This window comes from Myiozetetes cayanensis, unplaced genomic scaffold (genome assembly GCF_022539395.1).
Source record: "Myiozetetes cayanensis isolate MyiCay16 unplaced genomic scaffold, myiCay2020 scf5-8, whole genome shotgun sequence".
In the NCBI taxonomy this organism is placed as follows: domain Eukaryota; kingdom Metazoa; phylum Chordata; class Aves; order Passeriformes; family Tyrannidae; genus Myiozetetes; species Myiozetetes cayanensis.
The window spans coordinates 11,571,373-11,597,062 of record NW_026087742.1 but is presented as its reverse complement, the minus strand read 5'-3'; positions in this window follow the sequence as shown (position 1 = coordinate 11,597,062).

Genomic DNA, 25,690 nt, shown 5'->3' with positions numbered 1-25,690 from the left:
GCATATGGAGTACTCCTGAGAGAAAATCCATTCTCTTCCTCAAATTAGCAAAGGAAGAAAAATGAGCAGCTGGTTTATTTTTCTGGCTCCCATCTGAACATAAAGCTTCCAGGGCTTGTTTGAGACTGTTTTGATATGACTGTTGTGCTGCCCTCTTTTCATTTCTCATAATGAATATACATCAAAGAATGTTTCCAGATTTCTGGATAATCTCCTAGTTTGGTAGCTGATTTCTTTCTTTCTCATTTCAAGGCTATATTGGCAATGTCTTTAAAGCATTTCCAAAGGCAGTCCTTACAGCACAGTTAAGGTTTAAGTTAAGTAACAAAGAATAGAAGTAGAAAACATGATGCTAAAACATAATTAAGATCAGCTACTTGGTATATATTTACATAGATATAAATGATACAATGGTTTATTTTTGTGGCCTGGCACTTAAATCTTTTCCTGTGGCCATAACTGACCTTCATCTACTAACAGTCATTGTTAGCAGTGATGTGCTTGGTTTAAATGCTTCAGATGAGGTTCTGGACTCCTTTTCTATTTCACATTGTTTCATAGTGCAGTGGCTGTTGCTGGGCACGCAAGATTGTGGTTGAAATGCCATTGATTTAGCTGTCCACACTCAGTTATTTTCATTTGCTGATGAGGCTCTGAGGCTAGTCAAGTAATTAAGCTGAATGTAAAAATAATTTTGATTTTAAAAATAATTTTGATTGTAAAAATAAGAAAAAAATAATTTTGATTCAGTGGTTTCCTCAGGAGAGTGTTATCCTACTTGACCAAACAGTTGTACAGACACAGTGCCCTTTACATTGCCTAATGGGTATTATTAGGTGTTCCTAGAGATTCAGGAGACCAAAAGCACAAACAGCAACTTCTCACTGTGGTTCCAAAGCAGTAGTGGTGTTCCTTGGTACAAATGAATGATACTTCTGAGTCAGGGTCAGCTAGTTGAAACGTTTTCATACAACAAAAAAAGGACAAGCTTTTGGGAGCGAGAGTGAATACAATTTCAAATTATTTTTCCTGATTAAAAAAAAGGGAAAAATTTAAAGATATTTTAATAAAATAGTTATTATAGTTTATTAAGATCATAATCAATCAGATTGATCCTGAATGTGCAACTAATAGCAGTGAAATTAGTTTGAATGCTCTGGGCCTGTGTTTTTCTCCTCTTTGTCTTTACATGTATAACTGCATGATATTCTCTGCCATGAGGGACCTCCATGGCTCTAGCAGCTGTAACAGCATTTAGAGCATAGATCTGCCATGTTTTAAAACAGGATTTAGATTTAGATTTAGATTTAGATTTAGATTTCTCTTCCACTATCAACCAGCAGTGCCATTGTAGGAATATCTCCCTCGTTTCTGTGTGTGTGACAGTGACCCATGAAATGACACCTGTGATGGTAACAGAGACACACACAGAAGAGATAGAGCATGTTTTTCTCTCCTTTCTGATTTCTCACAGCATCCTTATAGGCTCTGAAACAATTATCATCCTGTGCTGATTCCATGTGGCTGACCTTTAACTTTGGAAAAAATTAGCACGTGGAATACAAGGGATTAAGAGAACCAAGAAAAGAGAATTCATTGTTTGCTGCCTCTCTGGATAAGTATTTCAGAATGCATAAGGGATCCACTCTGGAACCTGTTGCATTTGGTCCCATAAACCTTAACAAAGCCAAAAAACCTTTGCTTTGCCATGCTGTGTTTAACATAATGTGAACTAAAGTCCCAAATTGCTTGAATTATATGAACAACTAAAGGTGGAATTGTTATGATATGTTCCTGGATAAACTTAAAATTTCACGTTTCAGGCCTAGATACATCCTCATATTGCAATTTTTCTTTATAAAAATCCCAAATGCAAAGGTAAAAAGTGTTAACTCCTGATGAGAGTAGACAGTACTACATTTCTAAAGCAAGTGATTTAAAGCCATCCTAATTCACGCAGAAGAACAATATTAACAATAGGAACCATGTTAAGGAGTGACATGTCAACTTGTTTCTCCATGTGGAAGACTGAAGATTGCTGAAAAGTGGGAAACCACATGGTTGGTAGGAAAGAGATTCATAGCTTTGAAATTACATATCAGAATACCAGAAATACTGACTCCTGAAACCTGGACCATGCTACTTAGGAAGCACAAATGATCATTAATCATGTAGGGTGACAATAAGGAAACAACCTTCTAGGTAAACTTCTGACTTCATTGTTGTGCAACAGGGTAGAGTTTTCTAGAAAGGTCTAGAATCACCCCCTTTTTTCAGTAACACAGTTAAAAAAAAGGGTTGTGAATGGCTGTAAAATCACTGAACAGTGCAGTTGAAAAGGCTTCCTCTGAGTCTGTGTATCTCATTTTTGGGTGCCTAGCCTGTGTTCTCCACAGGCTGACTGTCATCAGGACAATTGATCTCATTTTCTGCCTACCTCAAAGATACCTTATGCTCTGCTAATAGATGTTTTTCCCCCAAAGAAGATAGTTGCTCACAGCTGCTATCCCTATCCTTTCTAGATGCTTGGCAGCCCCTCTTCTGTCATGCTGAGAACAAACACCTGGTCGTAAAACTGAGAGGCCACTGGGCCCTTTGGAAGGATGACAACTAAGCACCAGCTGTTATCTCTAAAAGAGTTCATCTATTCCTTTCCCCATCATTTCCTGAAATGTCTAAAGAAAAAAGGTGACCAGGAGAATTGTTCTGTGAGCCACAGCCTGCTACCACTCCTAGCTGTCTTCTTTCCATGGGATGTTTGTAGCATATGTGCACTAAACCAGTTGGTTTCAGGTCTTGCTGTGCTTGCACAGTGTAGTTCAATTTGTTACAGGTTAACCAGACCATAACATGTATGGTTCAGATCCTAAAGACTGAGTACTCTGTATAGTAGAAAGGCTGAGTGCAACTTTTCTAGGTCTTATGATTTTTCTATTCCTACAGTTCTAGAGAGTATTTACCACAGTTTAAATTGTCCTAAAAAATATCACATATTTAACTCACATCCCAAACACTCAGTCACTTGTCATCTGTAAGCAAGCCTAACCTGTCAGGACTGATATGCAGGAAACGAGACAAGGATCGTGTTTAAAATCATAGTTAAGAAAATGGCTACTCAGGCCTCATGTTGAAACTTAAGGAAAATTTAATGACACTTTTTGGGTTCACTGAACTGATTTTTTCTGCTTACTAATATCATTCAGTTGGCTTGATTTTCTCTATTTTATCAAATAGAGGAAAGAAAAACTGAAGTAGAGCAGTAAGGTGATGTAACTATCTTATATGCTGTAGCTGTAACTATTTCACAGTCCACTTCTTTAATGAGATTCTGAGTCAACTGCTACATCAGCTGGTTGCTTTCTTTCCCTCATGGAGTACTCATCTCACTCCTAGCTGAATCTTGAGGTGCTGCCTTGTAGCAACCCCTTATCTAAGCAGCAGCTGATCTTACACTGTGAGCTGTTTCTCTTCTGTCACCTATTCCTTCCTTCTCACACTTCTGTCATGTTTGATTAGTCATTCCCTACTACAACAGTTGTCCCTTGCTGCCCCTTCCCTGATCACTGCTTGATCAGTGACCTGTTCTGTCTAATGCAGCTTTACTAATAATTTCTGTTAATTTAGCTCTTGTAATACAAACATTGCTGAGGGCTGACACAACCTATGCAGCATCACTAATCCAGCTTCCGCTGCTTCCCTAGAAACTCTGAAGTAAAATATCCCACATTTCATTCAGCACATAACATCCACAACATTAAGGAACTGCTGTTTGAGGTGAGCATTCAGGTGAGCTGGCCTGTATTTTACTATATCCTTACAGCTCCAGACTTTTCTCTGATTAGCTATGGACATCCTTTTCAATAACCACCGAACATAATAAAATAGCATATGCTAAAAAAGGTCACATTTTGGTAGTCACTTTCATTTATCTTTTTTCTCTCCTATCACAAATCCACAGAGCAGTATTCACAGGCTCCTATGCTCTCTGAAAATCTCCTGTGATTTTCTTTCAGGATCCACCATCAGGTTTAATTGACAGTGCAGAATTTCTGCACTGCAAGTGTAGGACTATAGTAGTGTATAGAATAGGATGAACCCTATTCTCTAACCCCAAAATTAATTTCAAGTGTGGAATTTCTTTATCTGCCTTTCTCTTTGAATTATTTGTACCATTCAAAATTCAGAAGACATCTGATCCAAAAGAAGGTTTCCATCTAGTAGTAGGTAGAACAGCAGCATCAGAATAAAGTACAAAGCCACTAGATTTAGGCCACATTCTCTGTCACTAATCTGAATTTAATCAATAGGGGGAAAACCTACACTAGGAATAGAAGTAGAAATAGTTAGTCAAAATACAGAAAAATGAGCAAGGAAAAGAATCCCCTTCAAATGAATGAAACAATGAAGGAGTAAAAATCTTGGTTTTTTAAGAAGATTTAGAACAGTAATTCACTGCTGCATCTGAATGCTTAAAACACAGCAAGCTGTGGGCAGCCAGTAATGTTAATCAGTTTAAGAGAGATGGAGTTCAACAGCATAGCCATTCTCCTTTAACAGCTCAGTGTTCTCAGATAGCATCAGGAAAAATTCCCTGGCCATGTGGGTATCACAGAATGCTGGTTTGTCATCCCACTGACAGTCAGCACAGCTTGATCTGATTAAAAGTGGTGACATTGTTCACTGAGGAAACACATTCATTTTTGAAAGTCATTAGCTTTCTCCTCCAAATTTGTGTGGCCTGGGCTATTCTGGGAAAATCGTCTTTGCCTTCCTGGTAAAAGACTAAACACTTGCTTTTCATACAGTTCCATAAATGTCTCAGTAACTCCCATTACTGCTGTGATGTATCACAGACCTATTTGGTGCTCCCTCTCAAACAGCCTCAAACCTTTAATGGATTAAGATATTTACAGTTTATTACACAGAAGTAAAACTCCCTCTCTCTCTTGAAACTCAGAACGTGCTGCTGGATATCATACACCTGGATGCTCTCAAATTCTGTGTTCCTTGTGCTGTTAGCTGCATGTACTATTTTATTCCTTTCTTTCTCAGCAAGAAATAATCTCCAGTTTCTGTGGATCTATTTTCTTTGTGCAGGCTCCGGACTGGTCATGCTGTCCACATCTGTTAAGTCACCTTCGAAGTGAGAGCAGGGTTTTTCTAAGCAAAGGCTGGCAAATAGGAGCTCTGTAGTGATTAGTGACCTTCTCTATCTCAAACAATTTATTTTCCTGAGAAATTTCCTGATCATGCACATGCATTATACAGAGGTATTGACTGGATCTATCTTTTTCTTGGTGTGAGTTGGCTGTTATAGCTGTGGGCTACGGACAATAGCCCTGACAAAGGCAGCTGCTCCTGTCAGTCCTGAGGAAGCACAAAAGCACTGGACTGCCCTCACTTCAGCACTGACAGAGGGAGAATCTCATAGCAAGAGCTCAGGGTGGAGGAAGACCTTTTAGAGAAAAAAAATATATTTCCTGAACTGCTATGTGCTGTTTTCATGCTATGTAAGAAATAGAGACAAGAGAGTTTCATTACTCTGAGGGTGCTGATGTTTAACAATGGATAGACCTGATCAAGAAAAAGGTGTACAGTACTGTACACCATCTTTCTAGATGGTTTATTGTGTTAGAATAGCTGAGTCTCACACAGAGTCTGGCATCTTGCAAGCGGTGTACTTGACATGCAGTTGAATAGATGGTATTTGTTGAGCAGATACTGTTGAACAGAACATTCACAAAAGGGTGCAGCTGCCATTTGTGCCAGAGGCACCTTGTAGCTTCTACAGTGTAATAACCAAATTCTCTGAAGATCTGTCCTAGAACAAATCATTTAAGCCAGTTTGGGTTTGGCCCTTGCACTAGTGAGTGCCATGCTCAGAATGGGAGTCTGACATTCAAGAAGATATTTGATATCATACGTTCAAGGGACCAGCATTGAATCTTGTGGTCTGAAATGAGTGACAGGAGGCTGAGGCATTGAAGTGAATAGGGTGTTAGTAAATATTTCTTTCAAGGAAATCATATTTCTGGTACACCCTTGATGATGCCTTGAATACTTTACTAAAGATCTGTTTGAAGTAGGCAGTGATGTAGAAGCATACTGAAAATTTCTCAGAGGTATTGAGAGAAACTCTCTTATATGATGTCATTAATGTCTTGTGAAATGGAGTTTTGGGTTTAAGTAAAGCAATTCTGGCTGAGCTATATATATTTAAATAGGTTGCTAGGCTAGCTGTGAAGAAAAAAGTATCTCCTTAAACATGATGTTACTTTCCATTCTTCACAAAGTTCTTGCATTTTGAGATCTCCTCTTTCGAGCACTCAACTTAATTGAGTCTATAAGAATAAGAAATATGTTTTGTTGAAGATGTGAGACCTAATAACCATCTAAAGTTAAGTTATATTTGGAATATGAAAGTGCAGTACGACACAGGTTTTTTAACTCATCGGCATCTCCTAATTTGGAGGAAATACCTTTGAATCTACAATGACTCTGGTCATTCTTACAAACTGATACTTATTTAAAGCAATGAAACAATCCCTGGTGTGTACATTTGGCTGGTACTCACAGTGAATCTGGACATGGATTTCCCTGGAGTAACATCTAGGATACACATCACTTTGAGCTTGGTCTCTTCTAACTCCATTTGATTTTTGCAGCAAGGATGTTTAGCATAGTCATTCACAGTGCTCTCAAAAAAATGGAACTCCTGATCAGTCACTTCCAGCATGACCCTGAATTCTTAATTATAAAATTGTTTTATACTATTCCTTGCAGAGATGACACTTACTCCTTAATTTCTCTGCGTTCCCTATTCTCAAGATATTTCTCACCAAAGGACAAAAAATTTTATTTGGCTACTTATTATCTTGATTTACAGGTTGCTTATATAAATCACAGACTGCCTCTATTTAGGGCATTAAAATTTATCACTTATATGCAGCAAATAGCTACAAGTGCATGGCTGTTTACTGTCCTATAAATCATCCCATTTGTCACAGCAATTGGATTGAGCTGGGGGGATGTAACAATTCTGGATGGTTTCCGTAGGAAACCTTGTTACCAGGACACAACTACCTTTTTTGCCTGACCTGAATGGGTGTGGCAACATCAGTAATACCCTGTAGGTGATTAATAGGATTTTTGTGTCAGGAAAAAAAAGGGAAAGGGAAGGGGGTTTGTGAGTAGGTGTGAAGATCTTCAAACGTCATTCCTCAAATATGGTTTCTTTTAACTCTAGATGTGTTTTGAAAGGATTTTACAAGCACGAGAGGCTTGAGAAATATACTTGCATGAAGGATATGTTGAGTTTTTCTTGGTGACCAATATTTTCTGCACTTCTTACCCCGAGGGTCCTGAAAAATACAGGCAGGAATGAATCACCACTGATTACCTTCTGGTCAATATCAAACAGTTTTATTCAAATGGTTTTCTCTCTGTGACCTTCATATTTACTCTTCCACAAAATCATTGTTTATTTACATTTGTGTAAATGTCTCTTTCTGCTTTTCATTTTGCTTGACATTAAGTGCTACTCTTTCAGCATCCAATGAGAGGCCAGACATCCTGTCCAGCCCCAAGTAAATGAGGATTTTATTTTAGACTGGGCAAAAGGGCAAGTATAGGGCCACTCATGTGTATTCTTTCTTGTATTCTCTGTCTCTCCCTTCCCCATCGTAAAAGATGCATCCCTGCACATCAACCCCAAAACTTTGTGTCATCATCATCCTCCCCACCCAAGAAACTGAGGGAATTGTCCCAGGAGGTCCAGCGAGAGAGAGCAGAAGACATGGTCAAACCATCACCCTCTAATAGAACAATGCACTCATTTTTTTCTTCTGGAACTGGAGTCTGGATCCAGGACTCTGGTTTTAATCATATACGACATAAGCCATTCTGTGATTGTAATAATATCTTGCTGCTGCTTACACAGCAGATTTAGTTTCTCATTTATCAGACAAAATACTGTACTTGTTGAACTTACCTGTGACTGTTTGACTGGGTTCTGAGGTTATAAAAACTGCTTCCTGGCACTAAATAGAGAGCATTTGCAGTCATTTTACAAGTATCTTGGCTATTTAAGTCTTGTCTTCTGAATATTGTGGGTATTAAACAAACAAATATGAATTTTCCCTTAGAATTTCATCAAAGGCATAGTTCTCAAAAGTCACTAGCTTTTTGACAGTCCAGGAGTGCCATCCTCAGGATGAAATTTATATTTTTATGCCACAATTTCTTTGATACGTTTGTTGTGGAAAAAAATTATTAAAAAAAAAAAAAAAGGAAGAAAAATCAGTGTTTTGCTTTTGATATAAATTATAACTTAATCAAAGAGAAAAACCTTTCTCTCAACTAATCTTCCCCTTTCTCTTGGAATTAGCTGACAGTAAAATACATGAATTGGATCTTTAGATGGTTGATAATTGACTTCTAACAGTTTATAAAATATTAATTGTACAAATATACTAGAGTTTATTCTCCCACCAAAATAACTTAGCCATGGTATATTTTATTTCAAGACTGTCCTATGATATTTAATGCAGAACATACTTCTGTGTTTGTTGAAATCACTAAAACAAATATCTCTTTGCCCAAAGAGAGTTCACTGGATATTAAAACCATGAACTTGTGCAGGTCTGGGTTATCTAGATAAGATGAAAACATATAAAACCAATTTCCCAAACTAAGGTGATATTCTCTGAGGTAACTGCTTAAACAGAAAAGAGTTAATTTCTTCATGTATATTCTGTTATCGAGTATAATATGTCTAAATAAACTATAATGAGAATTTTTAAAAGTATGATGTTTTTGTTAAATGTAAAAGGAAAAAATTTACCTCTCAAGTAGAGGATAATATGCAACTAGAATGGAGTATGTTTATTAAAAGATAACTGTGCAGGAAATGTTATAAATCCTCTGTTAGACCTTTCAAAATACCTCTGACCTGTTTTTTCCTTGAATACTTTCAGGGTATAGTGAGTTCACAAATGGAAAATGCTTAAAACTACATTATTTTAAACATAAAAAACCACTGAAATGTAACTTCATGATATTTTGACCAGTGTTAGTAGCCACAGTGACAAAATCAGGCTTTGGTGGGGAGTCATAAATTATCTTTAGCAGTCCTGTATCATCAGTGGTATTTGTATCATAGTTCTGATATTGCTGTCCGGAAGTTTTTGTGAGCCTTCTGCCATTCGTTGCAACGAAATAAGAGGCAGACAACTCACTATTGTCACAAAAAATTTTCCTTGTCTTTTCCTTTCCCTATTTTCTATCTCCCATTAGTGTTTTCTATGATTTGCCAGCTCACTCCAACACACTTTCTTTCCTCCCCTCTGTGCAATTTGTCCATTTTACTACCTTTTCTGTTCCTGTTAACCACAAGGCTGTGCTGCTATGAAGAAGTACATTTGAAAATTGATGAATGACCTCAAGTCAAAACTCTCTGAATCTCTTATGTATGACATATGTATGTCATATCTCTCGAATGTAGTTTATCTCAGTACAATTGCTAACACAATAAGTGTAATTACCTCCCTACTGTCCAGATTTTCCCCACACTGTTATGCTTTTTGCATAGTTAGGTCAAGCACTTTGAATTTTCTTTCCAGTCTACTAAATATGTTCCCAAATTTTCCAAAACAGAAGTGATTTTGATACAGATATGATATTGTTTGGAGAAGAGAATGGGGTTGATTTGATCAGAATTGTTTTGGCAAACCTATGCCAGTAAAGCTAAAGACCAGTGAGCAGTTCAGATGCCCAGTATGGCTTGCAGAATTAACCTTCCATGATTAATTAACCTCCTGTGCTCTCAGATGAAAGTAAAATTGAATGAGATTGGATTACTTAAGTGCAACTGTACATACAAGTAGAAATACAGTTTTTTAGGACTGATATAAGAATATACTGTCCAGAGAGTCTGATTCCTAGTTGAAACTGCAGGAATGGTATTTTCAGATTGATTTATTAAGAAAAGATGATGAAGAAAGAACGAAGAAGAAAGCACTATTGGACTCATAATCTTATAGGACAGAGCAGTATTTCAGAAAATCCTTTCTGAAAAGTGTGACTCGGAAATTTATGTGTTGGTGGGGAGTTTTATGTGTCAAACTACGGGTTACCATTGCACAGGACAGTGCTTAAATAGTGCATCATTTTAGGGGCTATTCCCCCTGCTTCATTTCTCATGGAGAGTGGAGTTCTTTGTTTATTCCATTAATCTATATAAAGTTCACTGCTGAAAATGGAGAATAATCCTGAAGTGTGGCCTTAAGTTATTTTTCAACTTTTTATTTTTTCTTGAAAATTCTCTATAATGTTTGCTTGCCAGATTATCAGCTCCTCATGCCTGATTGTTTCTTTCTACACCCTCTGCAGCCTTATTCTTCAGTACCCAACTCTACAAGCAACTCTGTCTGGTTTAGAAGTAATGAGTTCTTAGTGTGTTGCCATCAGCATGTATTGAGTGAACCAAAATGTCTCTTTTTTTTGTTTTGTTTTCCTATGTTTACCATTACTGACAGTATCATACTTGGTCTGGAACTTTTTATAGCTGTGAAGCTCTTTTTCTGTATTAGAACATGATTATCACAATGGGATCTTGGTCCATAATTAAAAATGCAAAAAAGTATGATAATGTAGATGACAGTTAACACTGATAAAACAACCATTGCCAGAAATACATAACTCTTCTGTGATCACAGAGGAAGGCTCGGAAGAGGGAAATATAACTGTTTATAGGTACAAGACTTAAATCAAAGGTGCCATGAGATAAGTCGTGGATGCCCCATCTCTGGAAGGCTCTGAGCAACCTGGTCTACTGAAAGGTGCCTCTATCCACAAGAGAGGGGTTGGAACAAAATGATCTTTAAGGCCCCTTCCAACCCAGAAAACTCTATGATTCTTTGATTCATATGAATGAATCATAGAATCATTCCATATGAAGATGGTAGGGGGGCTAGGAGAATAGCACAGCTTCTATTCTGTCACCCTTACACACTAAAGTAGTTTACTATCATTTTAACATACAGAACATCAACACTGAGAATTCTGCTAGCTTTGATTTTCTGAAGGAGCCACATTCTTTACCTGACCAAATATTGATATGATGAGGGGTCATGCTCCTTACTGAAATCCCATTAATAACCTGTGTATTGAGGGGAGGGAGAGCATGGGGAGCTCTGGTTTCATTTTTTAACTCGACCACTTCAGAAATTCTTGGCTGAGATATCTATTAATAATACATATCTCAGGCCCAGCCTAAAAATATCAAATTCACACTGAGCTGCTGGACTTGACTGGAAACAGATTGCGAATGGTGGAGGAGGAGGTATGATTTGCTCACACTTCTTTTTCAGGACAGCTCCCAGCATTATGGAACAGAAATGCTCGTGACTTTTGGAAGATCCCATTTGAGAGTTAATCTTCAAAACTGACCTTCCCGAACCTGACAGGGGAGATGAGCCCATTGAATAATTACCAGTTTCTGAAGTAAGGGCAAGGCCTGCTAGGGGATGGTCCCAGGCTGCAAGGGATTGCTGTCTTTATTCACAGGGTTTCAGGCTCAGTAAATGAACAGGAAAAGTTAAAAAACAAAAAAAATACCTGCTAGGCCAAGGACAGATTCATTTACTCTACAGGCAGTAAAGAGCATGGTGCCTTATAAGCATGTTTAACAGGTTGCTTGGGAACCATATCAGACTTTTATAACATGATATGACAACCTTTGCTCAAATTTGTGCAATACCAACGTGGATGCAACTGTTCCAAGGGCTCCTTATCTTGTTTTTCCACCTGGTCTATGAATGCAGCAATCATTAACAACTTTACTGACCCCATGGCTCTTGCTAGTAATGATAACTAATAAAGAAGTTAATAGGAACATTCATAGTGTTATTATTTGTTCTAAACACAACACCAGAGGAGAGTGAGGTCCTCTGTTACAGAGCATTATTGTCACAGTTCATTTGAATATCTCAAATTTACAGGATAATTGTCTCTGTAAATTAAGCTTTATTTTGCTAACTCATTAGCAAAAATAAAACCAAACAAGACAAATAGTGCCCAATTCCCTTTGTTCAGACTTGAGCATCTACGAGTAAAAAGGTTCTCTAGACGACAGTGAGAGCGCTCATTCTTCATCTTCCTTCCCTGCATCACTCTGGGAAGCACAAAAGCCCCAGCAGTCCAGCTGCTGTTGGATCTGCTTCCAAAGCTTTTTTCACAGAATCATTTATGTTGGAAAAGACCTCTGAGATCGAGCTCAACCTTTGACCGATCATCACCTTGTTAACTAGACCATGGCACTAAATGCCATGTTCAGTCATTTCTTGAACACCTCCAGGGATGGTGACTTCACCACCTCCCTGGACAGTCCATTCCGATGTTTAACCTTTTCTGGGAAGAAATTCCTTCCTGATGTCCAGCCTGAATCTCCTCTGGTGCAGCTTGAGGCTAAGACTGAGGTTCTCTGATGTAGTTATACCTTCAATATTGTAAGTTTGGTCTATACTTTGAAGTCTTAAGAAACTTCCAGGCAATTACTGTACAAGAATGCAGGAGGTGATATCTTCAGGAGAGGGAAAGAGGCTGCTGATGATGGCTGCATTGTAACCTCTACCCCTTCTCATCCGTTGTTTCTGGTCAACACATTGCTCTGGTTTTGACCAGAGCCTACATCAGGTCTTATCATCAGTTGTGTGTTAGGCCAAAACTGAAGCAGGAGTTGAGTCAACAGTCAGAGTTATGTAGTCATGAGGTGTTTAAGTGGCCTGGGCCCTGGAAAGAGAGAACTTTCTATTGACACTTTCTATTGATTCTGAATGAAACCTAATGCAATATAATGTCTAGGTTATGCAGAGAGTAAGTCAGTAGGAACATAGAATAATAAATAAATATGGTCTCTTTTTTTTTTTTTTTTTTTGACTAACACTTTTTTTGAGGAAATCATCCCAAATTTTAATGGAAACAAAAGTAGTGAAAACCTTTGATGAAAGGCAAAAATATTTAAGTAGAAAACTTGCAAACAAAGTCCAGCGTCTTGTCATGCCAGAAACCTGACTGCAGTGTGAAGATATGATTGACCTTTTACAGAAGTCATATCAAGTCACACAGCTCATTCCCAATGCACATATTTAGTTTCAGTACTATAGGGAAGGAATACTCTTTCTTATTTTCTGTTCACTATTGCATATTTTAGTAATGTTTAGCACTTCTTATGCCTGGTCCAATACCATTGTGTTTATCTGTAGAATCATGAAGGAAAAAATTAATGTTAGCTGAAATCTGATTATGACAAATAAGGGGTTTGTTTGTCTGTTTCCCTCAACTCCTATGTCATTGTCCAGAAGCCTTAATTTAAATTAAAGGACAAAGAAAGAGGAAAGAGAGGAAAGTTTTCCCAAGTTAAATAGTGTCACTTAAGTAAGAGGAAAGCAAAATAATGGTTTTTTCCAATCTGAGCTGCTTTATTCTTCTACATTCATTACTGACTCCATGTGCTAAATTTTCTCTTACTTCAAAAAGATAGTATAATCTCTCATTTTTCCATATGTACATCTTGTGGGTCCACTTAGTAGTAGGTTGATTGTGGGAGAAAAGTTGTTCCTGCTGCTTTGCAAAAGGTAACTAATTCTAGTATGTTTAAAGAATATAAAAATATTTTTTTAACTCTAATTTTAGCTATTAACTTTAGAAAAAATCTATTTTCCTATATAAATTCAGGTATCCCTGGTGTTTATTCAGTTTTAATTCTGGTTTCTAGAAAAGATTAGAGTGAGTTGGGTATTATAATCATTACCTCAGTAATTAAAATCATTTATATATGGAACAGACTCTTTTCTTACTGAGGCAAATGAAAAATGTTTAGGACAGCCTCACATAACCCGCTTGGAACTATCAGTAATATCTTTTTCTCATGGATGGACTGCCCCTGGAGTGCCAGAGGGGAAGGGCTGACAGACCCTGAGAGCAGAGGAAAGGCAGCAGGTGAGCAAAAAGAAAATCCACCATCATTCTCCTGAAAAGACTTTAGGATGCTGATGTCATTTTAGATCTCTCTGCTTTAAGAAAATTGTCACCATTGACCCTGGCAGGCAGAGAAAAGGTGAACATAACACATTAGAGGCCCAGGTGACTTTAACTGTTCCTGTACAACTGTTGGGAGGGTTTTTTGTCAGTGAGTTTATTCTTTACTAGTTTGAGTGTTAGCATTTTGTAACTGTATTCAGTTACTGCTTCATTTTCATGATTTTATTAGGCTAATAAGAAATTCTTGCATCTATATTTAATGTGTGGTCCCTTCCATCCACCACCAGATTTTTAATAGTTCTATTCGTACCAAAGCTTTGTTCAAGGCAATAAGCAAACAAGATTAACACATCGATTTTTCAAGACACAACAAACTCTGAGGTAAAATGAAGGTGTAGCACAATGCACACCATAAGAGATGAAGATGGAGAGATGAGTGCAAAGGAAACTTTGCAATATAAAAGTGCTGGGAGATGCACCAAGTTGAATTTTAAGCCTACTCATTACCATGCAAAAGTTTTTCTAATTTATCCGATCAGGTCTTGCCTCTGCAGTTGTGATAAGTGCAAAGGGTGCCAATACAGAGTCAACAAATCCAGAGGGACTCTTTCAGTTGTCTAACTTACAGTTTCAGTATACAAAGACTTGAAAAAATAGTGATATAAGCAACAGTGAGTGGAAAACAAGAAACAGACAGATGTAATCAGAGTACAACTGAATTTTCTTATCTTTATTTGAGAAACGCTGCCTAGAAATGATTTTTCAAGACACAACCTAATTTGGCAACTAAACTAAAGAAACTATCAAGGACTATCAGTTCACAAACAGGTCATCCTTACTCTTGTAGTTAATATTCTTTTTGAAACCTGTGTAACTGGATCAGAGTTTCAGGACCATAATTCTTTCCCCAGCACTGCTGTCATTCTCTTCTACCTGTGAATATTGATCTATATAGGAATCTCCTTTGACATATTCAATCTTATTTCCCATCTACTGCTGTTGATGAGCTTGATTGGACTTTGTTAAAAATCCTGTAGAGAAGACTACATTAAATGGTGCATAGAATCACCACCACACTGGAGATATACCACCTCAGAAAGCCTTGTGGAATACTTCTGGGTTTTGTAAACAAGGTTTCCACAAAGAAAAGCTTTTGAAGCTTTATTTTTTTGGTGCTGATATCTTGAGTGATTATAATCCGTTGTACCCACTTCACACATTTGAAGTTGATTAAATAGCAATATTTACATAGGTAGTGGTAAAGCAGAACCTAAGAAATACTTGTCTCACTTTAGTGTGCAGTACTGAAGGTGAAAATTAATGCTCAAGTAAAAACATCTCTACTTTTCTGAAAAAAAAGAACACCATCTTTTACTTCTTTTTGATCTTTCTTAAACTGAAAGTTACTTTTTTTCTTCTTTTTTCCTTTTTTTTTTTGAGCATACGATTAAAAAGTGAACATTGTAGATACACAGGCACATGTGTTGCTGAAAGATTTATACCCAAGGACTTCATGCAGCCATCTGGAATCCTGATCTTTGTAGGAAGAGGCAATCTTTTTATCAAGAAGCAGAATTGTTCTAGCATACTGTATGTAATCATCAGTTTCCAAGCGAAAGAAAGAACCAAATAATTTCACTAATCACTCAGAGACCAGAATGTGATGCTTAAAGCATAAGTAGAACATTTTCTGGTAACTGCAGTTTTTCTCAGAAACAAAGTTTGTTTGCAGTGGTTTTCTAAAATTTTGTAACTGTAGCAATAATAATAAAACAGCCACAACATTGCTCTGGAGCTGGAAATTAAGGCTGTCACTTCAGAAATAGAGTTTATTGTTGAATTCTTTCGTTTTTGTGTAGCTCAAACTGAGCTCCATTATTTCTATCAAAGTTGCATAGACTGAGCATTGTCAAAACCGGGCTATAACCATCGTAAATTGTTGAAACATCCCCAGGAAGACTTCATGGGTACGTGTGTAACACAGCTTTCTTTGGGAACGTTTCTGTGTGTTTTCCCCATTCTAAGTGTCAGTGCGATAGTAGGAGCAGCAGTAAAGCTGCGCTTTGCAGAGCTGCACCCTGAAGCCCAAATTTCCTTGTCCTTTTTTTCCTTCCAAATAGCAAAGGAAAAATACGAGGTTGGTGAAGAGCAGCACTGCCCTCCGGTGGGCAGATTGATCCTTCACAGGGGGAAGCTTTAGTTTTCCCTTCGACGCTTGAGAGATGCTTATTTGAAAGGCCGTGCCTAGAACTGTACTGCCTGCAAAACGTATGTGCTTGGACTGAAACTTTCAAGTGAAGGTTTTAGCACGAATAATGAAAACCCTTGCATTGTTGGGGCTTTCGTGGTGGGGGGTTTTGATGCAGTGGGGTGGATTTTTTGTCCTTTTCTTTCTTTTTCCCATAAATCTGTAAAATATTTCAATGCAAGATGAGAAATCACTGCAAAATAGAAGTGGAACGCATTTCTCTTTGGAAACCTATGAACACTGCAGTGTCAGTAAAGGTGAGTTCACTTCCTTGATGCCTCATTCACTGGATCTTGAGTTTCCAACCCCGCAATGAAACATTTAGTGAGGACTTGCCATTAATCTGATTGGAATAAAATATTCAGCTCTTTGAGATCCTAATCTTTTGGCCACTGGACAAAGCACAGTAAAGACTAGCTCAGATCAATAGCAAAAATATTCCTATTTGAAGCTAATCAGAAAGAAGCAGAGGAATAAAGTGTGTATATTTTAATTTTGGGTGTATACCACCATGTTTATATAGAAATAGTGTTATTAATCAGTTGTTTCTGCTTAAATAAGCCTTTTACAGGCTTCAGGTAACAGACCACTCATGGCAGCCTTCTGAGAATGTATTTTCAAAAGCTTTGCATCCATTTGGCAAAGTTTCATTACGAAAAATTTTCATGTAAAGCAGAATCAGAAACCTACTTAAGTCAAAATGTCTGACTGACCCAATCTAAATCTTTGCCATTACAGAATCATAGAATGGTTTCATCTGGAAGAGACCTTAAAGCTCATCTAGTTCCAACCCTGCTTCCATTTGATCAGGTTGCTCAGAACTCCATCCAGTCTGGCCTTGAACACTTCCAGGAATGGGGCATCCACAACTTTTCTGAGCAACCTGTTCCAGCACCTCACAACCCTCACAGCAAAGTATTTTTTTCCTAATGACTAACCTAAACATGTCCTCTTTCTTTCCTAGGAAAAAAGATTGACTGAGATTATTCTGAGTGAATTGTTCTTGAAAGGTCCATGTTCTAAATTCTCTGTTTTCCTATCATCTCTGTTTCATTTGGGATGCTTACAACTAGCTGGAGTATTTTTTCTGTCATTTTTCAGATATTTGTCCTGACAACTGAACCTGCACTTGTAGATTTGGGGTTTTCAACCAACTCATTCTTCCTTTTTATGAAGTCTTTCTGAAGCCATTTAACATTTGTATTTTATGATTCATTTGGAGAGATATTTGGAGGATTTTAAATACCTTAAGAAAAATTTCCTCAGATCCAGCTAGCTGAAAACCTCTGCTTAATAACAACTGCTGTCTAACTATGTTTTTTGGGTTTTTTTTGGCTCATACTTCAGGCTGAAGCCTTGACCCACTCTTGATAATATTCACTTCTTTAGTCACATACACATGGCTGAAATTGCTAATAAAAGAGTAGTATCTGCTTCTTTGCGGTTTTCATTGGCACATCTTCCCTTACAAGTGTATTTTTCATGCTCTAATTGATTCTTTACCCTTGTATAGTTTCTCTGGCTCAACAGTAATTTCTAAGAGGGAGGACTTTTTACTCCCCCTGTTCTTCATTTAGGGACTGACTTGACTGTACCAGCTCCATGCCAGAAGGAAGGTATATGATATAATATGCTCAGCTTTAAACATGTGTTTTCATGCTTTACTGAATCAAAGCTAAAATTATGAATCAGGTTTAATTTTCTCTTGTTGATTTTCCAACTGTTGTGGCAATATGTTTTCCTGAGCAACTAATTTGTTTAGTATTCATGAACATGAAAGTTATTTTAGAACTGTTCTCAAGCTGATCACCATCTCATCTCACCTAAACACTTGTTAAAAACTGGGACTAAGCTTCACTGGTTTTTAAGTAGACTGATTAGTCAAAATAATGTTGAGACTTTTAATGTGGCTTAGCTTCTTTTTATATGCTGACAAGAGTTTAAAACTATGCTGAAACTTTTATAGCTACAGGAACTGAAGGAGATGCACTATAGTTTGTTACAAAATTACTTTTAGACACTGTTTCCTTATTAAATATGTAGTTAAGAAGCTGTATTTGGATATAGATTTAAACCACCACTGAAATCTGAGGTATTCACAGTGAATTTCAACTTTAATTAACCAGTATAAATAGATAGTGCAGTAAGAGTCAAACAGAAATATGATTTTTTTTTAAATGTAATCATCATTCTGTGAATTCCTGGGGCTGGCTCCATCACCATGGCAGCCATAGTGATGTCAGGGAGGGTCTCCCTGTTCTAGTGGACTTTGGATCAGACCAATTTCCAACTGTGATCAACTGGATTTATTAGAGTTACTTGACATAATTCCTAGAAAAGTAGTGGGCTATTTCTAAAGAAACATGCACTACACTCCTAAGCTTAGTTGATCCTTTCAGATATTAGAACAGGCAACTTAATTATCTGTATCTGTCCATTTTGGATGATAACAGGGACATATCTATTTGCTATCTAAATGACTATATATATATTAGAAAAAAGACCTAATGAAGCTGAACTCACAGCTCCAGGAAAGAACATTTTCGTTCTATTATTCTGCAAAATTGCAACAGGACTAATACAGCCTGAGGAAGATTATAAAATGAATTATCCTTAGCTGCACTTTTCCTTATGGCCTCATTCCAAAGCAAAGCACTTTCCTTTCATTCCCTACGAATATCTTTTGCTGTCATCCCCTGGTTTATTTTACTTTAGGGATATGATCAGCTTTTATCTGCCACTAAAGATCCGTTTCCGACAGCAGGTAACGGCATTTGAAACCTTTTGCCTTCACTATCACTTTAGACTCTTCGTGCCATGAAATCGGTCCTCTTTTTTCCTTCTTAGTTTGCAGATAATGAAAGCTGATGCATCAGCCTCCTTGTTTCTTCCCACTGGGCACCAAGAAATGACCAGGCAAAAAGCCAAGTGCAAATGAGATCAACAGAAAGACCGAAAAACTTCAACAATGTGGGGGTTTGTTTTCATTTAGCTACAATTTCAGACTGACTCTAAAGAGCAAGAAGGACTGACTCTCTGCAAAACACCTTTATTCAGGAACTGAAAGGTAAAGCCCTCTTTTATCGTGGATGGAAGACAAACTCTATAATGGTTGGGTCACTTTGCATACTGTGATGTCTGAGATCAAGGCAGCAGCGAATGATTCAGGATGCTCACAGAGCTGCCAGACTCTTGGTCCCTGTATAGTACACTGAATTGATCCTGAATATAGATCCTGAATTTGTCTCCCTTATCCACGCTACTTAACCTATGTATCTGTTCATCAGCACCAGAATCCCCTGGATCATCTTCCTGGATCATCATTGCTTTGATTTTGTTAGGAAGCAGGAGGAGGCCACGTGCTGTGTTCTGCAAGCACTTCGGTGGTAGGGAGTGAAGGATTAATGCTCTCTGACCCTTCTCCAGTCATGCCTGGCTTAGCTGAGCCAGCACAAGGAGCACAATTTTAATCTGATACAAACCAGTGGGCGGGGAGGGAAGTCTTTAAAGGATCCAGGAAGTACTTAGAAAGCATAAAAGGTTGTGTAACTCAGAGGAATTTGTTGGAGGTGCAGTTTTTATGGGTTTTACCTGAATCTGCACTTAACCAATAGAAGGATGTCATACATGGTCTGAGTACAACTAAAACTGGGTTATCTCCCATTTACAATGAAAGGTTGATTAATATTCTGTTTTACATTACCACAGAATCATAGAATGGCTTGTGTTGGAAGGGATCTTAAAGGTCATACAGTTCCTACGCCCTGCCATGGACAGGGACATCTTTCACTAGACCAGGTTGCTCAGAGGCCCATCCAACCTGGTCTTGGACACTTCCAGGGATGGGGCATCCACAACTTCTCTGGGAAACCTGTCCCAGTGCCTCACCATCCTCACAGTAAATAAATTTTTTCCTAATATCTAATCTAAAACCTACTTTCTTTGAGTTTGAAGCCATTCCCCCTTGTCCCGTCACTACAGGCTCTTGCAAAAAGTTCCTCTATTATCATTTGGGTTATGCTATAGAATGAAAAATTATGCCAAGAAAGGTGTAAAAGATACAAGAAAAGTGAGGCTAAACCAACTAATAATTTTTTGGAGACAAGTAGATTTAAAAAATGAAATAAGGGAAAATTTAACATTTAATTTTGTCTTCAAAATTTTCAATATTTTCTACTTATTAAAGCTTTTTTAAAGTCTACTTTAATTATAATCACAGTATATATAAAGTACTGTGAAAAAATAGACATGTTGATTGGAAAGAGGTAACATTTGGTTACATCTCTAATTTTGAATTGATATTAGAGATGAAAGCTTAATATAACTGAAGTGAATGTGATTATTAAGTAGACTGAAGTAATTGGGGTGTGAATAAGAAATTGTAGAAAATTAGAGAGCAAAACTTACAAGCAGGAAAAATTAAGGGAAACAGTGAAGCTTTCTGGTATATATCTTCCTGGGAAAAATCTCTTAATTTATAATGTACCTTATAATGAAGAAAAATGCACAGAAACCTTTAGGAGTTCTTTGAAAAATTCCTTTTACATAGCAGAAGCCTAAATTTTGGGTATATTAACCACACCTTATAAAGGAGGGTTTTTAGAAAGATACATCTTAAGGTGTCTGAAAACAGACTGCTGTCCATCACTGCTGAAATGGTGTTCAGCAAGCACAGTGTACATGCTACAGACAAATGTCGTTTTAATATTTGTAATATTGACTTCAAAGCACACTGGAGCATCACTGTGAGGGTTAAACAGAAGAGATGGTCAGTGCAACCACTGTAGCACAGTCCACACAGTAGTATAAAGTTTCATCAGTGAGAAGCAAAAATCTTGTTTTCTAACCATGCAAAGGGAAAACTGTATTTTATTTGTCTGATTTAAAATTGGAATAATGTGAAAAGAATAAGATTCAACTATAAACAAAGTGGCTGCCTCCTGATATCAAATATATTTTTCCCAAAGTGTGGCAAATCAAGCAGAGTGTGATTTTTTAACAGTATTGGCTTGACTGTGACATTTGTTATTCCAGGGATTCATATTTCTTGAAACTTTTCAAAACTGAGCTCTGCGTTTAGGTTTCACTCCCTATGAAGTCAGAATTTTCTACTACCTAAATAAGTGTTAAAATAATCACCTTTATCTTTTCTTTTTTTCCTTGCCATTTAGTACCCATACAGTGTCATCAACTGTCACCAATGTGCATGCTTATATAATTGAATTAAATTTAATGGTTATCATATCTATTTTGTTGTTATTTATTCAGTCAGTACATTACATCATCAGATTAAGTAATATTCTTTTTATATGTTGTCCTGGGGCTGCTGAGGTGAAGTTAATTTTCTTCATAGGAGTCTATATGGTTCTATGTTTTGTGTTTTGTTTGTGTGTAAAAAAAGTGTTTCTAATTCACTAATATTTTGGTTGTTGCTGAGCAGTGCCAAGGTTTTCTCTATTTCCCATTCTGATTCCCCAGTGATTAGGGTGAAGGTTGGCAAAAATTAGACAGGGACAAACCCAGGTCAGAGGGACATTCCATGCCATATGACATGGAATGCAATAAAAAGCCACTTAGCATGCTGAGCAATAAAAAAACACTGTAAATACTTGTAGCTAATCTTATCAGGGAGATATTGTTGAACCTTTGTAACTCCCTGCTACTGTTGGGAAGTGGGGGTGTCAACACAAGAGCGGTGGCACCTCTGTGTGGGTCACCCGGTGTGTGTTTGGCCATATCCAGCTGTTTTGCAAAGACCATTCATTTCAAGAAAGTCACATTCAGAAAGGGGAATTTAGAGCACCTTTTCATAAGCTGATCATTCCTGAACTAGGAAGGGATCATATCACTGGAACCAGGTCCAAGCATTGCAGAACAAATATAGTGCTCTGACATGTTTAGTAGCTGTGTCAAGCCTTCCATACAAAACTTTAGAGATGAACATGTTCCTCATTCTTCAGCAAGTCAGGATAATCCAAATTCTGTCGAAGACAGAAGCTTTAGATCGCACTGGACTTGCATTTAAAAAATAAGGCAACACAATATATGTGAAAGCAGACTTTACACTCAGTGCATGAGAAAACTCAGTGCATGAACAGCTTTGTCAGACCAATGGTCTATCTATCCAGGTAATCCCAACAGGATGCTCTGTCTCTCCATGGGAGATGCCACTTAGGAAGCACAGAGAAACCTGTTTACACCCAGACCTGCTAGCTTTGGGTGCCTTCTTCTTCTGTACCCTCCCTAAGTCTGCTCTGTTGTTCCTCAGATACAGAGAGTGGAAACTGCCCATTCAGCAGAGCTACACTCAAGGTGAGAGTGCCCCGGGGGTTTTAAGTAGCACTTTAAGTAAATTTTAATGATGTCCTCTTTATTGTTGCCATTAACCCTCCTAATGGTGCTCTCAGTATTTTCTTAGCTCCCCTGGCTGCCAGCTTGCACTGAATTGAAGATTTCAAACAACTGCTAGCAATTCCCCCAGGACCTTTTTTCCGAGCTGTAACTGCTACTCCCAGCGTTAACATCACATAACCATATTCTAGATTTTTTTTTTTCCTAGGTGTATGATCTTGCATTTATCTACACTGAAGGTCAAGTTCCACCCTCTTTACCCATTACCTCAGGTATGAGAGATCCTCTGAGTGTTCCTTGTCATTAATGCCTCTGGCAATTACTCAAAGCTTACACGTCAGCAGCAAATTTGGAGATTTCCCTGATTCCTCCTTTCTTTACGTCATTGCTGAACAAACTGGTTGAAAAAAAATCCCAGCACAGCCCTTCACAGACTTTATCACAGATTCTTCTCTACCCCGAAAAGTATGAATTAAGTTTTCAGTACATAAACCAGCTTTATGTGTCCCCATTAAGGGACCTATCCACCAGACCTCTGGCAACTTAGTTTCTTTAATGCTACTTCATGTGGAACCTTGTTAAATTATTTTAAGAATTGAGATATTTCCCTCACATCCCTTTATTAAAATATGTATTGGCACCCTCACAGCCCACTCATATTTCCAAAATTCTGACTTAAATACTATGCCCAATAGTTTCAAAATGACACATGCAGTTTGTTCATCCAAAAATATCAACATTCAAATCAAAAATCCTATATTTTTATCCTTGAGTTTACAACAACGTGACTTTATACTAATAGTCTCTTTCTTTCACTATTTTTAAAAGTGTTTACCAAATAATTTCTTCCCTGTTACATGCAAAATTTCATATTACTGTAGAGAAGAGTAAACAATGAGTCCTTTAAAAAAGAAAAATTTTAATAATGCCTGAATTCATCATAGTTGACAGATTTATTTTTTTTACACATTATGTCATAGCTTAGTCTATGAATTTGGGTGGGTTTAATTTTTTTTTTTTCATTTTTATTTTACCTTTTCTAGTATTTTATACCAGAAATCTGGTATTTTTCACGTGGATTTTATTTTTCTTCTAGGTTTCTGACATGTCCTTTCAACATGTTCCCTCTTGAACTTTCATATTTGTAAATCTAAATCCCCCTTTAGACAGAATATCTCTTAATTCTCTGTATTTTTATTTTTTCACTGATGATTGATCATTTCAGAGGATATTAGTTATTATAAATTAGGTGAAAATTCAGATTTAGTACTTTATTTAACAAATGGATTATCTCCATCTCTGTGACTTTTGAATGAGCAGGTGTATTTTGTTGATTTTACAAGGGTGGTGCAGATGTTATTATCTCATCTGTTTCAAAAGTGTCATGTTTTTCATGTATTTTTAGAAAGTTTAAAAATATTTTTAAAACAGTTAAAAATATTTTTGAGCAAAAATATCTCTAAATAATTTGCTTCACATAATTCCCCCAAAAATATTCTGAAATTATATGATAGCAAGAATTTATATTTATAATTCCATTATCCTTCTATTTCTCAAATTTTTACAGTTTCTATAAATGTTATTGTTTGTACAGTGTATTATTACATCATTTAGTAGGCATTTTACTAGCTTGATTTATCCTGAAATGTTATCCTTTTTCTTTGTGTTTGACTGTTTATGTGTTCACATGTGACTGCAGTGAAAAACATTTTTCTGGTCTTTTTTAAATGCTGCAAAAATGCATATAGTGACAATTTGCCTTTATGCTTTATGACCTCTTTTTTCTCTTGGATAAACTTGATCTCAAAGATAAAGTCTCAAAGCAAGAACAAATATTACTGAGGGGAAAAAAAAGGGAAATGCAGGACATTAGTGCCCCCACATTAAACTGTAAACTCAGGGAAGAAAGTCAGACATGAGCTACTGTGCAAGGAAAGATTTTATTTACGAAATAAGAGAATACAGGATAACACATTTAAACAAACCAGTTTTATTTGTCCTGTTCTTTGGAAACAGTCATCTATCATGATTATTCTTTGTTACTTTTGGGAAAAAGTAGGAACTTAATATTTGTTATAAAATAAGTGGGACTCTGCTAATTCAGCATTTATAGATGATGAACATTATACCTGTGTTGCTCTATCTCTGAAAAGTTATTAGACCTATGAGTCCTTATTCCTCCAGAGCAGAGACTTGGAGGACATTTTATAGCAGACTGTGCTAAAATTTTTTGTCCCCAAGACAATAGCTCTTATAAATCTAAATATATATGGATTTTTTTTTCAGCTGGTAGTAACAGGAAAATCTTGCAATGTAGCTGTACACTAACAACGATGCCTTAGAGTATATGTGCAACTCAGCCTAATGTTCTAATTTTAAGCTAAAATTATTCTTTTGTGATTGAAAACAGTTTAATTTTCCATTTATAGTTTCAAGAATTGACAGAGATATGAGAGAGGGAATTGCACTCCTTTTTAACAACAGCATTTTCAGCTTGGTTCCACTTCCGTAGTCTTTCATCATTTCTATATGCAAATGAAAAAGAATGGAGACCTCAAACCCATCTGCAGGGCTAGTACTTAACAAGACAAACTTTTTAAGGTAAATTGGTTCAAAATGGGTTGTTTCTGCAAAGTTTGGAAAAAGTCAGGGGATTTATGGGCAGTATAATGATTACAGGGTTTTGACATTCCTGTTGAAATAATTGACATATCTGTTAGCTGGAAATGCTGAAACTATTGTATACCTATACAGTGAAAGACAGATAAACACGAGATAAAATACAGATATATTTGCAGGCTTTAAAATACTATCTTGTAGAATTACACTGAAGCATCCCCTTCCCATTCCCTGTCACTCCCTTCCTACAAGGGGAAAAAATATTTTATGAAATCATATATAGCAGAGTTTTCTAAGGCCTGATTTTTGGCAGCCCTGCCATTTTGTCAGTTTCTAATTTTTTTTTTTTTTTTTCACTTTTTGCCATGTTTCAGACTGACTTAAAAGAGCAATTGTTTTTCTCTCTGGTTTTGTTTGGGTTTGTTTGTTTGT